The following is a 15,249-nucleotide window of genomic DNA, read 5'->3' on the forward strand; positions in this document are numbered from 1 at the left end:
ATAGAGAAAGGAAACAGAACAGGCAAGAAAGAAAGAGTGATTGGCCTCAGTCTGCAAATAGGTGACAGAGAAAGCGAGAGAGAGAGAGAGAGAGCGCGAGAGAGAGAGAGAGAGAGAGAGAGAGAGAGAGAGAGAGAGATCACAAATAGCACTAGCTGACCAGCTATCCGGTCCTGTGATGTAACCAAAAACACCGGAGAGACTTGACGAGCTTCAGGCCGAAGCCTGGGGTCTGGCTCTTACCCAGAATTCACTGCATGCAGGACACAGACAGGTGACTTACTTCTGTGAACGCCAACAGCCCACGCTAAGCCCAGACACCGAATGCTAATCAGGAGAGACTGATGTAATCCATCTGGTAGATAACTCTCCGTCATCTCTCAGATTACAGATGCTTCCTACCACTCTCTCACATACACTCACTCACACACACACTCACTCACACACACACACACACGCGTGTGTGAAAGAAAGAAAGAAAAAGAAACTGAAGGACAGAAATAAGAACTAAAAAAGAAAGAAGGAAAGACAAAGTGAGAGGAATCCTGAAATTTTTAATAAAAGCAAGAAAGCAAGAAGAAGGAATCAAACAGAAAAAAGTGACAGTGTGTGTGTGTGTGTGTGTGTGTGTGTGTGTGTGTGTGTGTGTGTGTGTGTGTGAGTGAGTGAGAGAGTCACACACTCGCACTCAGTCATTGATGGTGAGAGACAGAGACACAGACAGACTGACAGACAGAGAAAGAGAGAGAGGAGACAGAGAGGAGACAGAGAGAGCAAGAGACACAGGCAGTCAGTGAAACCAAGAAGAAGAAAGAGAAAGAAATCTGCCATTCCCCCATTCCCCCAGCTGTTTCAATACAGAAATATATCAGACCCAGGAAGCTGGTCTAATACCTCTCACCCACACATGCAGCTCCCGCCAGTCAGAGCTCTTACAGTATCTCTGTTAACCTTGACCTGATAACTCTGCACTCACAGCCCTGAGTGCAGAAATGAAGGTAGCGACATTCAGGGGAGGGTCTCCTCACAGCACAGCAGAGATTTCCAATTACACAGCCCACCACGAGGGCTTATGTACACCAAACACCAGAGAAGGCTGGGGAGAAACTTGCGAAGCCTGTGTTCACATCCCCCAGAACGTCATGGGCGTGTTCACCTCGCTTGAAGAGAGAGTTTGAAGATATAAATTTGACTCAAATTCACAAGCTCATTGACAATACAATCCACTAGCCTTATCACAGATATCTGAACACGTGATATGAGTCCTGTGAGAACTGTCATTTTTACTACACAAGGGATAGAATTTTGAGTTGAGGCCTATGGACGCGAAGAGCAGCATTGCATAGCAGAGTACTGCTACAAAATACCAGCAGAGAGCACAGATGAAAGCCATTTATACACTCTACTCACATCAATTTAATTAAAGCGTTCAGCATCACTAACTTCACTTCATTTGCACACAGCGTAAGGGGCAACAGGCTTTTTGTCACGGTTGGCTCCTCCCAGTCCTGTCCATGTGCTCTTGTTTTGGTTTTGTAACTCCGCCCCTGATTGTTTTCACCTGTCCCTCATTGTTACGTGTATTTAAGCCCTGTGTTTGCCCCTTGTGTTTGCCAGTCTTTGTTTCTTTGAATCCTTGTATCTCTGTACCTGGTCGTCGTTGTTTGTGTTGGTTCTAGTCTTTGTTATGTCTTACCCTAACTCTGTACGTGTCGGCTCATTGACCCTGGACTGTATTGACCACGACCCTGGATTTGCCCGTAATAAATCTCGCTTATCTCAGCGTGTGCGTCCGCCTCCTCGCTCCCCCTTACACATTTTCAAACCATGTCAAAACTAAAAACTACAAAAATGGAGATACAAGGTTGTTACAAAAGCAGTGATTTGTCTATCTAAAATGCAACATTTTTCTGTAAATTTCAAGCCATTTGATCTATTGTGGCTTTCTGTGGCTTCAATATGGTTTTAATTTAATGTAGCAATAGCAAAAAGTGCTTGATGTCCTGGAATGCAGATGCACCAGTGTGTGTCCATTAAAAACATTGATCTTGAATTTTTGGATGTGTCGTGACAAGCCACATCTGGTATGTAGGGGCAGTTTTGCATGCCCAAGATGTAAAGATATACACGTAAAATATTGGATATCAGCAGATATGTACATGTGAAATATCAGCATCAGCCAAGAATTCCCATATTCCGCATTCCTACAAGACATCTGGTCTAGTGTTGGCTATTTGCAGCTTTAATTTTGCACAGTGTTAACTGGTAGGTTACAAGCTTCTTAGCTACATTACCCTGCAAAACTGAAAATGCAATCTTCAGACATCTAACATGTCTTGGGTGATCAGCTACATTTGGTGTAAGAACACAGCTCATTAAATTTACTGATATTTTCTGATAGTTTAAACCAAAATGATGTATAAGCATGGCACAGCAGGTCAGAGAGATTTAAGCAGCTGCGCTAAGAGGAACTGGCAGAAGAACTGGCTGAACCCTGTTTAGTATCTACTAGTTTGCATAACGTCTACACTTTTCAAAACACACCTCTCTAAACTGATCTCTCTCTCTCTCTCTCTCTCTCTCTCTCTCTCTCTCTCTCTCTCTCTGCTACTCTCGCTTTCCATCTGACTCACACACATACACGGTCCTAATCTCTGTGACTCAAAAGCAATTATCCGACAATTACGTTATGAATATGCTATTAAAGAGTCAGTGTGAATTATGAGTGTTTGATGGAGAGTAAGTTGAGATGAAACGCTCCGTCTTTTTCCCTCCTTCTCGGCTCGTTTGCTGGACCTCATTGTCGACACCATCCGTCTTCAGAAACGATACAACTCACAAACATCAAATAATCAATTTCTAATTTGGCTTCAGCACAGAGCAAAACATGGGGTGTGTATTTTTTTTTCTCTGAGTACAATGTAAGAAGCAGAGCTGATGTGAACCCGCAGATGAAAAAAGAGAGTTAAGAGTTACTGACAGGAGGCAGAAGGAGGAGGTTTGCGTTTTGCTAGGCTGTGTAGTGTTTGGGAGTGGCCAGTCACAGGGTTACTGGACCGAGGCAGTTACAGAAATGTGGCTTCAGGGATTACTCTAGAGGCATCAGGGGTTAGATCTGTCTACTGTGTACATGCACAGCTACCCTATTTTCTCTGTCTCTCACCATTTTTCTTTCCAGTTCTCTCTCTCTTACTCTCAAGCCTTGAGGTGGATTTGATATGATACCATAAGTTACATCACAATACACAGTATACTTTCAATACAGTATTTTACACAGTGTAATATAATTTAAAACAGTATTGCTGACATGCTCTTTGCTGTCTTTCTGAATATCTCTTGTTTACTGTCTTCTGTGGAAACCACCATCATTGATCAAAACTAGGCTTATGGAGAAATTTCACCAGAGTAGGCGGGGCGGGGGTTCGGCTTATGCTGTACCCGCACTCAAATTATCACTTATAAATTCTAGCAGTTAATTGAATTTGTCAGAGTGTAATGGACACAACTGGAAAAGCTATTTTAAGAACTTATTACTCCACAATCTGTATGGTATATAATTAGAGCTCAGCACAATCAAGAAATTAACACATACAACAATGAAAATCCAAACAAATCTTGACTTCAGAAGCATAAACTATAATCAAAATTGAAAGTATATGCATACTTACACCCCTACATGTACCCTTTTCTAAGTATGGTCAATACTTAAACAGCCCATATCATGGAAAACCACATTTTCCTTTTTTAGGAATTAAATATGTTTCAAAACATACCTCTCACACCCCAGTACATACAATGAAGAAAGCAAGCTGCAAACACAGCTGTTTTAAATGAATTGTTTTTGTGAGGTCTTGAAGAACCAAATAATTTACATATATCCACCTATTCACCCTACAGCAGGGGTGTTTTAACTGCTTTTTGAATGAGGTACAACACAGTTCAGCAAATCAGAACCAAGGTTATTTATATATAGGTTTTAGGCACATTAAGAAAAAGGCTGTTTAATTCTTAGAAATAAAGAGAGAATGGAAAAATGGTCATGTAAAAGTGAATCATGACAAGGTACATAAACCCACACAAAGATAAGCTGGCCATGGACGACAAAATAATATACAACAAAAATGAAGGCTACAAGCCCTTTAAAATGACACTGACTAACTGCAGCTTTCATTAAAAGGAGGTTTAGGAGAGGCTCCCTAGTGATGTAGCTGTCTAAGGTCCTTTTTAGAGATCACGGGTATGATCTATGATGATACCAGAAGTGCAAGAGAGCATTGAATATAGCACCATGTAGTATGTAAAACACAGAATTAACTCATTAAATGGCCAGTGGCCACTTTTGCTTAATTGAGCCGAGTAAAATCCGTTTAGGGAAATGTTTAAGGGAAAAGTAAAAAAAATCGAGTAATTTAGATAAATATTTAAGATATTTTATGCAAAACAGCCAGAAAACCTGTCAGCAAGTCCACACTCCTTGCGTCCCATACTGAATGGGGGCAGTCATGGGCTGGAGATTAGGGAACTGGCCCTGTTTGATCCCCAGAGCCAACAGCACGTGACTGAGGTGTCCTTGAGCAAGGCACCTAACCCTCAACTGCTCCCCGGGCGCTATGGATAGGGCTGCCCACTGCTCCAGACAAGTGTGCTCACTGCCCCCTAGTGTGTACGTAGTGCTTCACTTCACGGATGGGTTAAATGCAGAGGTGAAATTTCCCCGTTGTGGGACTAATAAAGCTCACTTAATCTAATTAATTAATAACAACCCTAATGTTATAAGCCTGGGAGCCTGGAAAATAAATAATTGCGCTCATCATTTTGATGGCATTTTAAATGTACCTCTGCTGATGTGCACTGTTCCTGTTCTGAGGTTTTTCTAAAAACCTTCTCATTTTCCCCTCCCCCCCATCTCTCTCACTTACTCTTCATCTCTCTCCCTCCTGGGATCAATGCAGTAGGACCTAAGACCCCCCAGTCTTTCACCCATCTGCTGCATTCTGGCTACCTGAGCCAGAGGACACAGCAATGCCAGCCGAGAGAAACCAGGGCAAGGACAGCAGCCCTGTTTCACCAGCAATTTAACACACATCAGTGTCAAACTTCAACTAGGCCAGATAAAAACATACTGTATAAAATAATCATATGTGAAAATAATCATTAAAAAAATTAATTGTATATGTAAAAAAAACATTAAAGGTTCAGTGTCCTTGTCTAATACTGAAAAATGCACACTACAAATTAGGCTGATTTGTGAACGTCATCAATTCCTGGACATATATTGAAAAAAAAAAAAAAGTCAATCAATACAATACCAGCAAATGCTGGCACAAAATTTGCCATAGGAAAAGCCAATAAAAAGTCTCAGTTTGTTAAAGGTTATTCAAGATTCCAACAACCACACATAGGCTATTAAAAATGACAGTGAGCTTTCATGCAAAGAAGGAATCGAAAAAGGTTTTGGCATCAGTATCATATCTGATGTATTGTTATCAGAGTCTGCATCAAAAAATTCAGATAAAATGCAGACCTAGTGCTGAAAAAGGAGTGTGCATATACAAACACCCACACACAAAAACCGATGGCGTCAGTTACCCTCAATGAACAGCTTGTCATAACAGCGCTCCAGCTCTGATAAGTCTGAACTAGATGTGTGTGACAGAACAGCAGAGCCATAAACACACAGTTGCGAAAGGAGACATAGGAATAGTGTGGTGAATATATAAATAGGCATTGGAATAAATGAATGGTTATAGCATGCCTAGTACTGGGTAGTTTCATTACAGACTGAACAATTTATTGTTTTTATATCGAAATCGCAAGAGCCACAATGGAACCTTTTCATTATTTTAATAATAATGAGTTTGTTACCTGTCAACAAGATAAATGGCTCAGTGGAATAAACAGAGTGTAGTGCTGCAGTGCTGTAATGACATTTTTGGGCCAATATCCATAAAACACCTTGTTGCAGATTATCTATTATCTTTTGCCGATTGATCATTTTAACCCTACCCCTTTTGTAAAATTTCTCCCTACTATAATAAGGCAAGGTTAAAACTAGATTTTTCATTTTTACATTTTACATAGCTACACAATACAGCTAAAACAGAAGCAACACTTCCTATAAACATGTTTATATTTAGAAGACCCTTACACAGAGCAATATATTGCGGTAACATGCTCTTGGCCAAGGACTTTTACTGTGGTATTTCTGCCTGAATGGAGAAATCAAGCCTTTGACCTTCCAGGTGTGAAGCCGTTTTACACTAGGCTCCACTTCAGAGAGCTTGAAAAGAACGAACACCCACCACTAGTGACTACGTGAGTCACCTGTATGTAGAGGCCATAAAATGGGTTGTCTGTCAAAACCATCAGCTGTAACTGACAGCTGTAATTATCCAAACTGTCTGTGAAAAAGGATTAGGTAAGAGCTGGCAATATCATAACTGAGATTGTGTAAAAATGTATTCTGTGATGGGTATCCAGCTTATTTAAGGACAGCAGATGGCAATTAGCTAGTTACCCAATCTGGTGCAAAGTTTTCTTTTCTCATTAGAGAGAAACTACACTGAATAATAAAATGGCCACAATAGGTCACGCACCATTACTGCAATGCTTTGGCAATGACAAAACACAGTCGAGCACAGTCATCAGACTGTTAACAAATGAACAGAGAGGCAGGTGCACAGGTGATTTGGATGTTTGATTTCCACCATAACTGTGGTACATTTGGTAATCAGCTCACTCCAAGCAGACACATCATCCTTATATACAGTCCACAGTCATAGATGAGGCTCAGAGAAAGACAGGCAAGATGGTTTAGAGCAGTGTGGCCTGTGCTAGGTGTAAAACAGCTCTGGGGGCCAGATGTGACATCAGAGAGACTTTAAAATGTAGTCTAATTAGCAGCCCCAGCCTCAGCTGCTCTGCAGTTTACAGCTAATTTAACAGGCAAAGCTAAAATGATGGTTTTTGTCCATCTTGTTTTTTATGACTTTTGAGAGATAATAAGCTGCGAATGATTGTCCAATATTTATTTATGCAGATCTATCCGTGTCTTCCTTTAAGAGAAGGCTAAAGTTAGTAGATGGTGTTTGGTATTCCCATACACTAGAAATGGACAATACAACATTCTGTTACCAGTGAAAGACCTGACCAAGGTTTGATGACATTTACTGTAACGTTTAGGCAATGCTAAGCTACTGTGCTAAACTATCTGCATTTTATTCATTTTGCTACATTTGAAACCACAATAAATGTCACAGATTTATTTCCAATCTCTACAATTTATAAATGCATACAGTGGTGCTTGAAAGTTTGTGAACCCTTTAGAATTGTCTATATTTCTGCATAAATATGAGCTAATATATCATCAGATTTTCAAGTCCTAAAAGAAGTCCTAAAAGTAGATCAGTGGACCATTTACCTCAATTAACAAATTACCAAGTATAATATTTTTGAGTCATTTGTTTAACTGGGTTCTATTTATCTACTTTTAGGACTTCTGATGATGTTTTAGGTCATATTTATGCAGAAATATAGAAAATTCTAAAGGGTTCACAAACTTTCAAGCACCACTGTACATATCAACATTCGCATCGACACAAACATAAAGGAAATTATTGGATACCAGCTTTGGCCCAGAGTTCCCACATTGGTACATATTTGATTTTTAAATGACGACACATAAGCTTACATCATAAGCTCGTCTGGACATAATGTAGATAACGTCAGTCCCTGATTGAAAGAAAATTCTCAGTAACTGTTAGCATATTTCTAAATTTGGCTCTGCTTCCTAATTACCACATACTGCAGTTCATAGGTCTAAGTGTTTAGGTCACAGGTTGGCTAAACATTTCCTGAAACAGTGTACGGTTCCATCTGTAATTTGAAGCAAATTATTAGACCCACAGTTAACTCTGCCAACTGACACTTCACACAGTCCTAACTCCGGACGAACAGTGGACTGCACGATACGCAATAAACCATCACCTGTCTTCAATATGGCCCTGCACTCTTTATGGGCCAAACACACACCACTGCTTTCATGTGTCTAATAGCAACGATCACACAGACCTGCTCTAATTGGTTAATTCCCTATAGGGGAGATGAGGTGATGAGCAGCGAGGCAGAACAAAGCAGAGCATGCTATTGGCCCTCCCTCCTTTATCTCCTGCTCACTTTGCTTCTATCTCATTTATTTCCACATTCTCTTTCTCGCCATCCTTCTCCCTTTTTGCTCTTTCTCTCCCAATCGCTGGTATAAATCAGCCCCAGTGCTGGTGCACTAGTGGAAACTGCCTTTATTAAATTATGCACTCAATCTGATAGGGAGGCACTCTGTCTCACAGCCTTTAATTGAATTTCTACATCGGCAATTACGAACACTTTTTCAAACAGGGAAGGCAAATAGGGATTAATTGCTATACACTACACTGGTCAAGTGATAGGAGACCAACACACCCACACATGCACATGTACAGCATTGACAGAGAATGGGTAACAGTCCCTGCAGGATCACATGAAGAACTTATCAGACGACAGATCTTATTTGTGAATATACTAGGCTTGAGCCAGTGGATACAGTACCAGGAACTGCCAACAGAAAACATCTATACATACATCTATGGTTGATGGAACCAAAATGTTGATATATATGTATATATACATATATACACACATACACACACATTTATAAGTTTATAAGTCATATCCCAATAACAGTAAGCATCACAAATAGGATCTTGGAGGCTAACTTTACACAGCAAGCTTTGGTAATTTTGTTGTATTAACCCAAAGCAGCTCTTATATAAATCAGCTCTTGCTTGCTTTCCATGTATCAACCACAATTGTTGATCAATGGCTAAAGTGTACAGTGACATACTGCAAACCATCTCAAACAAACAGCTTGTATTACCTCCATAAAAAAGTACTACCAATAGAATGGGACACTCTGGAGCAGCAGCACATGAGCCCAAGGTCATGCCCAATGCTAAAAGTTAGCTAAAGGAGCGTAAAGCCCCCCAGCATTGGACCGCAGAGCAGTGGAACTGCATTCTGTGGAGTGCTGGAGCTCAATGCAATTCCTTTGGATTGAGTGGTAGTGCCATTTGTAATCCAGAACTAATCATCCAACATCAATACCTGACCTCACTAATGCTCTTGTCGCTGAAAACAATCAAATCCTCACATGTTCCAACATCTAGGATAAACTCTTCCCAAAAGATTAGAGGCTGTTACTGCAGAAAAAAAGGGGGCAAACTCATTAATACCTTTGACTTCAGAAAGCTGGATAAGCTGGTGTCTACAAACTTTTGGCCATATTGTATTTGTGTGTTTGTGTTTTGAAAGGGCTTCAGGGCTGCATTACATTACAGGCAGTGTACAAGCTAAAACAGACAATATTTTGATTTGAAATGGGACTCTGCTCTGTGCATTACTTTGCATAAACAAATGCCCTTCACCATTCTCCAACAGAACTCCTGAGCGGCATACACCCTATCTCAAGGGGCTGCTAGCAGGTACAGTGCTATTTCAATGCAGGTACCCAAACATGTATGGTACGTTTACAATGCCCAAACAACCTTCCAGAAATACAGAGTATATTTCAGAAACGGTGACAAATTTTAAATAGCCAGTGAACTTTTGCTATAAAGAGGTATAACAAGACTATTATATGATTCCCAACACACAGTTCCTGAGGCAAGTTATCAGAGTTCAGGTTAGTTTTCCCCCTCTATAATACATTTGGATTCAGGAAAAAGCATTAAAGCAATGCATCACTCAAAAGGTCTTGCAACACTGCTAAAAATGAGCACATGCTAGCACAGGGGCAGCATTTTACAAATGAATATCCTCCTGTTTATGTTACATGTTAGACACATTAGAACTGGGTGAAGTGTTATTTAAAGGAATATTCTAGCATTTTTCAACTTTATCTGCTGCATCGGCAGCTTCGTTTACCATGGACAATATTTACACACATTTCACTATACTTTATAAAAGAACTAAAAGGGCTCATATCATGCAAAAACTAATTTTAATTAAGCTACAAAACAGCCTGTTTTGAAATTACTGTTGTGCTGTCAACCAGTAGACCAAAAACATACTCCCACCTATACAACTTATAGCAGTATCGCCCCGCTGAGTGTAACCCATGCTGCAGTTATAAGCAGTGTTTCAGCCTGCTGCTTTTTTTAAATAAGGCACAGTACAGGACAGTCAGACAGAACAGAATCCAGTTACATATAACAGTTATAAAACCAAAAAAGTTTGTTTATTCCTACGGAATGAAGAGAGGTTGGAAAATGGTCATGTATATATGAATGATGACACATTGGTACATAAACCCACATAAATGTCATAAGTGGACCTCAGGGGAACAATAAAAAGCAAGAAAAGTAGGATGTTAGTTCTTTAAAACATGCCTAATGAAGCCAACAGGCAGTTGCTTCAGCTTTAAAGTAAACTAGCTTCCTCTCCTTCTACTGGGTGCAGGGAAATTAACCCAACTGAAATTGATACTTGACCAAATACAGCAGTTGCAGATTAAGAATATATGTTTAACAGAGGTTAACTGTATTTGTGGGAGAGAGGTAGTAGTTAGAGGAAGCTGCCGCTGCTGCTGCTTCTGGCTTGAAAAACCATTATCACACGTGAAACCCTACCCAGCTTCTTTTTAAAGCACACTTCCTATATCTGCCAATCAATGTTGTTTTCTAAAAGCCTTTAATAAACTCAGGCAGGAAATTTCACTGCCACAAGACAGCTTTAGTTTGTTTTGTGCAAGTGTGTTTCCTTCTCTTGAAGCACGAACATTTTAAATTTCATGAAGAGATATGCTTTGGTGCTGTATGGGATTTGTCTATATTCTCTGCATTTGCACGCTACTCATCTACATCCCTACACATATCAGGCATTCTTTCATTCTTGATGTTTAGAAATTCTCTGTGTGGGATGGCTATTTGGTTTTGTGTGTCTGCTAATCTACGACGTCCCTCTCTCTTCTCTCGCAGATACCTTACAAGGCCATTCGTGGCTGCTCTAGATCTAGTTTCTCATCTCTGGATCTGTTTCCGTGGCTTCTCTTGCGCTGTCAGCTGCTTTATACATATACACACATACACACACACACACACACACACACACACACACACACACACACACACACACACACACACACACAAACAAACTATACTGACATAGTGCAGGGCACTTTTCCACTGCCTCCCCCATCAAGAGCCCCGCACCACTTTTCCTTTTCTCATTGGCTTAAACATGTACTCACAACGTCATATCTTAAATGTGCACTTGCACCCTTGCTCCCTCAATTTGTCCCTTCGCTCCCTCCACTCAGGTACGATCACTGGGCCACTGGGCACGGAAGGGTCTTGAGGTTAGTTCCTTCTCCATGAACAAAGCTGCACTTGTTGCCAGAGGGAATGGACCCAATGCAAACAGAGACAGAGACTTCTCAATTCCTCTTAAATACTGAATAGGGCTCTTTTATTTAACCTGGCTGCATTACTGCAGCACAGTAACCATCTGTACGTGCGTTTCAATTACAACAAATGTAAAGCAGTGTTTCGTTATGACCATAGAGTGACTGGCTGTCCCATTTGGCGACATTTTTGCGGGTGCTTAAGCCTTCGACGTGCCAGGTTCTTTTCAAGGGCCATTTGTGACGCGTGCCTGTTCTCCCCATGTTAGCCAGACGAAGCTACATTCCAGTGTGCAATTTGCAAACTAATCTTGAGTGAAATCCAGCTGGCCCAAGGTATTGCCCATAAAGAAAGTGCTGTACACTGATGGCCATCCTGTGATAGCAGCACTCAGAGCTGTATTAACCTTGCCCTGGACCACCGGTCTGAGAGCCGAGAAAGGTACTGAATACATTATAAATCTGACATAGAACTTAAAAAAATATTTGAATTAAAAATTTAAAAACATATTCCAGACATGGTCTCTTCACATTTGTCGTCTTTCATGAAAACCACCGTCAATAATGAAATTTAGGCATCTTGGCACATCCTATCAGAATAAAGTGGGTGGGGAGGGAGCAGGCCTTATGCTAGGCATACACTCACGCTTAAATTACTTTTTTCAAGTCGCTTCTAAATTATAAGAGTTGCAATTTCTGGGGTTTATTTTGTTAGTAGTGCTGGACAACAAGGCTAGATCATGTTATGATATTCATCTAAACACGTGTAAGGATTTAATGTATCACAATGAATCATGTTGCAGGAACTGGACCACTTTAGTTAACACTCATATCAATACTGGTCATAGACGAAGAGACCAAAGCATCAATGAAAAATAGTGAAATTCTGTGAAAAACAGAATTGTAACTTAATATGGCATCATCCCAATCATAGTCTTTAACCAAGACACATTATTTATTCACTCATGCATTCTACATATTTTACAAGATATAATCACAATCTTAATATGTAGCAATAGAACTGCAATACTAGTATTTTGTACAGTCCTACTCTGCGATTAACTGTAGTATCAGTATAGCTTTAGTAGAGAGTGATTCTACCATCTGAGCCTGTCTGTGTTTTTATTTCTCTCTCTCCATCCACCCCCATTCTGAGCAGGATGTCTGTCTTTGTCCTACAAACAGGAGAGTGTAAATCTGTTGGCGAATTGTCTCTGGCTGGGTTAGCAGACGGGGAGAGGGCAGGCAAGCTGCGTGTGCAGCAGGAAGCAGAGCTAAAACTCACTCCTGCTGCTGCTAGCTGGGTTAGCGATCCCCCTCAGCTCCAAGAGAGGGCCAGGAATAGCAATGATCAGCAGGGGGAGAGATACAGAGAGAGCGAGCAAGCACGTTACAGACAAAGACAGCAAGAGAAAGAGGCACACACAAAGCCAAAAAGGAAGAGAGAGAGGGCAGAAGAGAGAGCCCTCTTCAAAAGCTCTCAGCCCAGATGGGAAAATGACAGAACTCAGAATTGCTGTCAGTTCACCAAAAATACATCGCTATATCCGTAAGCCTCTCTACTCTCAGAAAATTTCTTTGAAAAGGAATCCATCAGCTGCGCCACAAATAATCTAGGAAATGTATTACCACATTTAGAAATGCTTGTTAAAACTTGGCCTGTAATTGGAGTGAGACTGCTGAAGTTGCAAAAATATGTTAAGAATTGGAAATCTTCATTGGCATTACACTGTTTAAAATGAGATACATATACCAAATTGCTTGAATGCATGCTTGAAAGAAACAACTCCATGCACCTGTGTGAGACAATACTCATGGCATTTCATATAAAGCAAAGTATACATGGAACTATCATATGTGTAGCAACATATTAAGAGTACTCTGCTCAGATCTGTTGTTCTGCATGGTGAAGTCTTCCTCCCAGCTGAAATTCTACAGCAAACGCCCCATTCTGCGTGATTAGTCAAGCAATACATTTCAACAACAGACTGTCAGAATCATCCAGAGTCCTTAAGAGACCCTCTTAACATGGGGAGAAAAAGAGAGGCATCAGACATAAGGAGAACAAGAGGCTACCATGACCCTGAATACTGCCTTTTGACCTCTGCAGCCATTCCACACTTTCTATTGAGCACGACCTAGACCGTGGTCTTAGTGCTGAAGTAGGATACATTCCTCTGGCTCAAATACTCGTGCTTTTCTTAATGATAGAGACTGCAAACCTGAGCTGACCTTAGATAAACAAATGCAGGTATACATAGTAGGAGTATCATGATTCACAGAATTTATAATTTGGTTTGCTACAAAACAGTTAACTTCTTAATTTAGTATATTTTTCGATACAGCTAAAATAAAGAGTGCCTAAAAAGGTGCTTTATGTTAAATGATTGCATTCTCAGTTAATTCGAGCTAAACATAAAGTGCAATATGCCCAGTTTAGAGTGGACTTTTCTCTGATCCATTCAGAAACACTGAACAGAGCTGATGTCCTACCAACAAGCTAATGTCAGCCCCGAGCTAACATACGTGAAACAAGCTAACATACGTCGATGCATATTTATTATTAGCGATGAAGTAACATGATTTTACATTCTTACACCCCAAAAGACAGATAAAAAGTACTTTGAATGACACTACAGGGTTACAGCAGCAACAAATGACTACACAAATGTGTGTGTGATTAATGAATGCAACCAAATAGTCATATACAAGGTAAGGCAGCCCTTAATGAGATTTTTCAACATGCGTACAAGAATATGTATGTATTCTAAGATTTTAGTAGAATAACTGCAAAATATAAAGTCACCCATCAGCTTCATTGGCTTTGGGTTCCAGACCTAACCTAGACAAAAAAAACAAAGAGAGGCACTATTGGTAATGCGATTTATTTCAAACCCAGGCTTAATCCATATCCAAATATTCATGAAAATGGTCCTTGGTCATATCAACTGACCACAGAACCTCCCAAAAGAGTGCAACACTATACAAAGATATGCTTAATGGTAACATAATGGAGGCCAGACTTAAAGAAAGCATCCCATAAAAGCTTGCAATGACGCAGACAGCATCAGCCGAGGCCAAGGCTGAAACAAATGAACAATAAATCGGCTGCAAGTTGAGCTGGACCTCTCCACTGTCTCTGTCTCTCTCTGTGGAATTCAGGCTGTGCAAACAGTGCAGTCTTCAACATTTCAACCTGAGGCAACCTGAGCTATACCCACCAGCTATTTCCAGTCAATGTACCAAGCAATTTCCTGAACATGAGAGAGAGAACATTTTAGTGATACATTAAATAGATGATGACCATTATATATACTGATATAATGTCTACAACATAGCAGATCCCTCTTGACAAGCAGTCTGTTTTTGGCTTTATAATTCTGTTGTGCAAACTTCAGTCCTGTCTTCAAGATCTGACAGTTAACTGCAGTGTATGTAGCCTAATTAACTGAGTGCTTCAGACCTTTTTGAAAACCTAACAAAAACAGAAATCTAACAAATGGCAGGCTTACTTTCTAGAAATGTGCCTTCTGTTTGGTTAACGTCTATAACACATAATACAGGCAAAACAAGCATTTAGGAAGCATGACTTAATTAGTTTATTCAGGCAAATGTCATCTCATATGCTAATAATACAAAAATATCACTGAATTTTATCAAGATCGCCCACCACTTGTATGAGTTAGAATGTTTGTAAAATGTGTATGCCCATGATATGCACACATTTTCCCTGTCATTATTATTGTGATTGCTGTTAATAATAATAATAATAATAATAATAATAACAAAAACAATATCATCATCATCATCATCAA

General features: G+C 40.1%; 1 protein-coding gene across 5 annotated transcripts in view; it reads right to left on the reverse strand.

Moving 5' to 3' along the window:
* The window catches only part of LOC108433544 (spermatid perinuclear RNA binding protein), a 110,093-nt gene that overhangs the window by 89,606 nt on the left and 5,238 nt on the right, over window positions 1-15,249 (reverse strand). The window contains exon 1 of one of the 5 annotated variants that reach the window (XM_017708183.2): window positions 284-302. The exons of the other annotated variants lie outside the window; for them this stretch is intronic. The gene's annotated coding sequence lies outside the window, so the exon portion shown is untranslated. Of the gene's footprint in view, window positions 1-283; window positions 303-15,249 lie in introns of those variants that run through there. 5 annotated transcript variants of the gene reach the window in all.

Source organism: Pygocentrus nattereri, chromosome 18 (assembly GCF_015220715.1).
Source record: "Pygocentrus nattereri isolate fPygNat1 chromosome 18, fPygNat1.pri, whole genome shotgun sequence".
Lineage (NCBI taxonomy): Eukaryota > Metazoa > Chordata > Actinopteri > Characiformes > Serrasalmidae > Pygocentrus > Pygocentrus nattereri.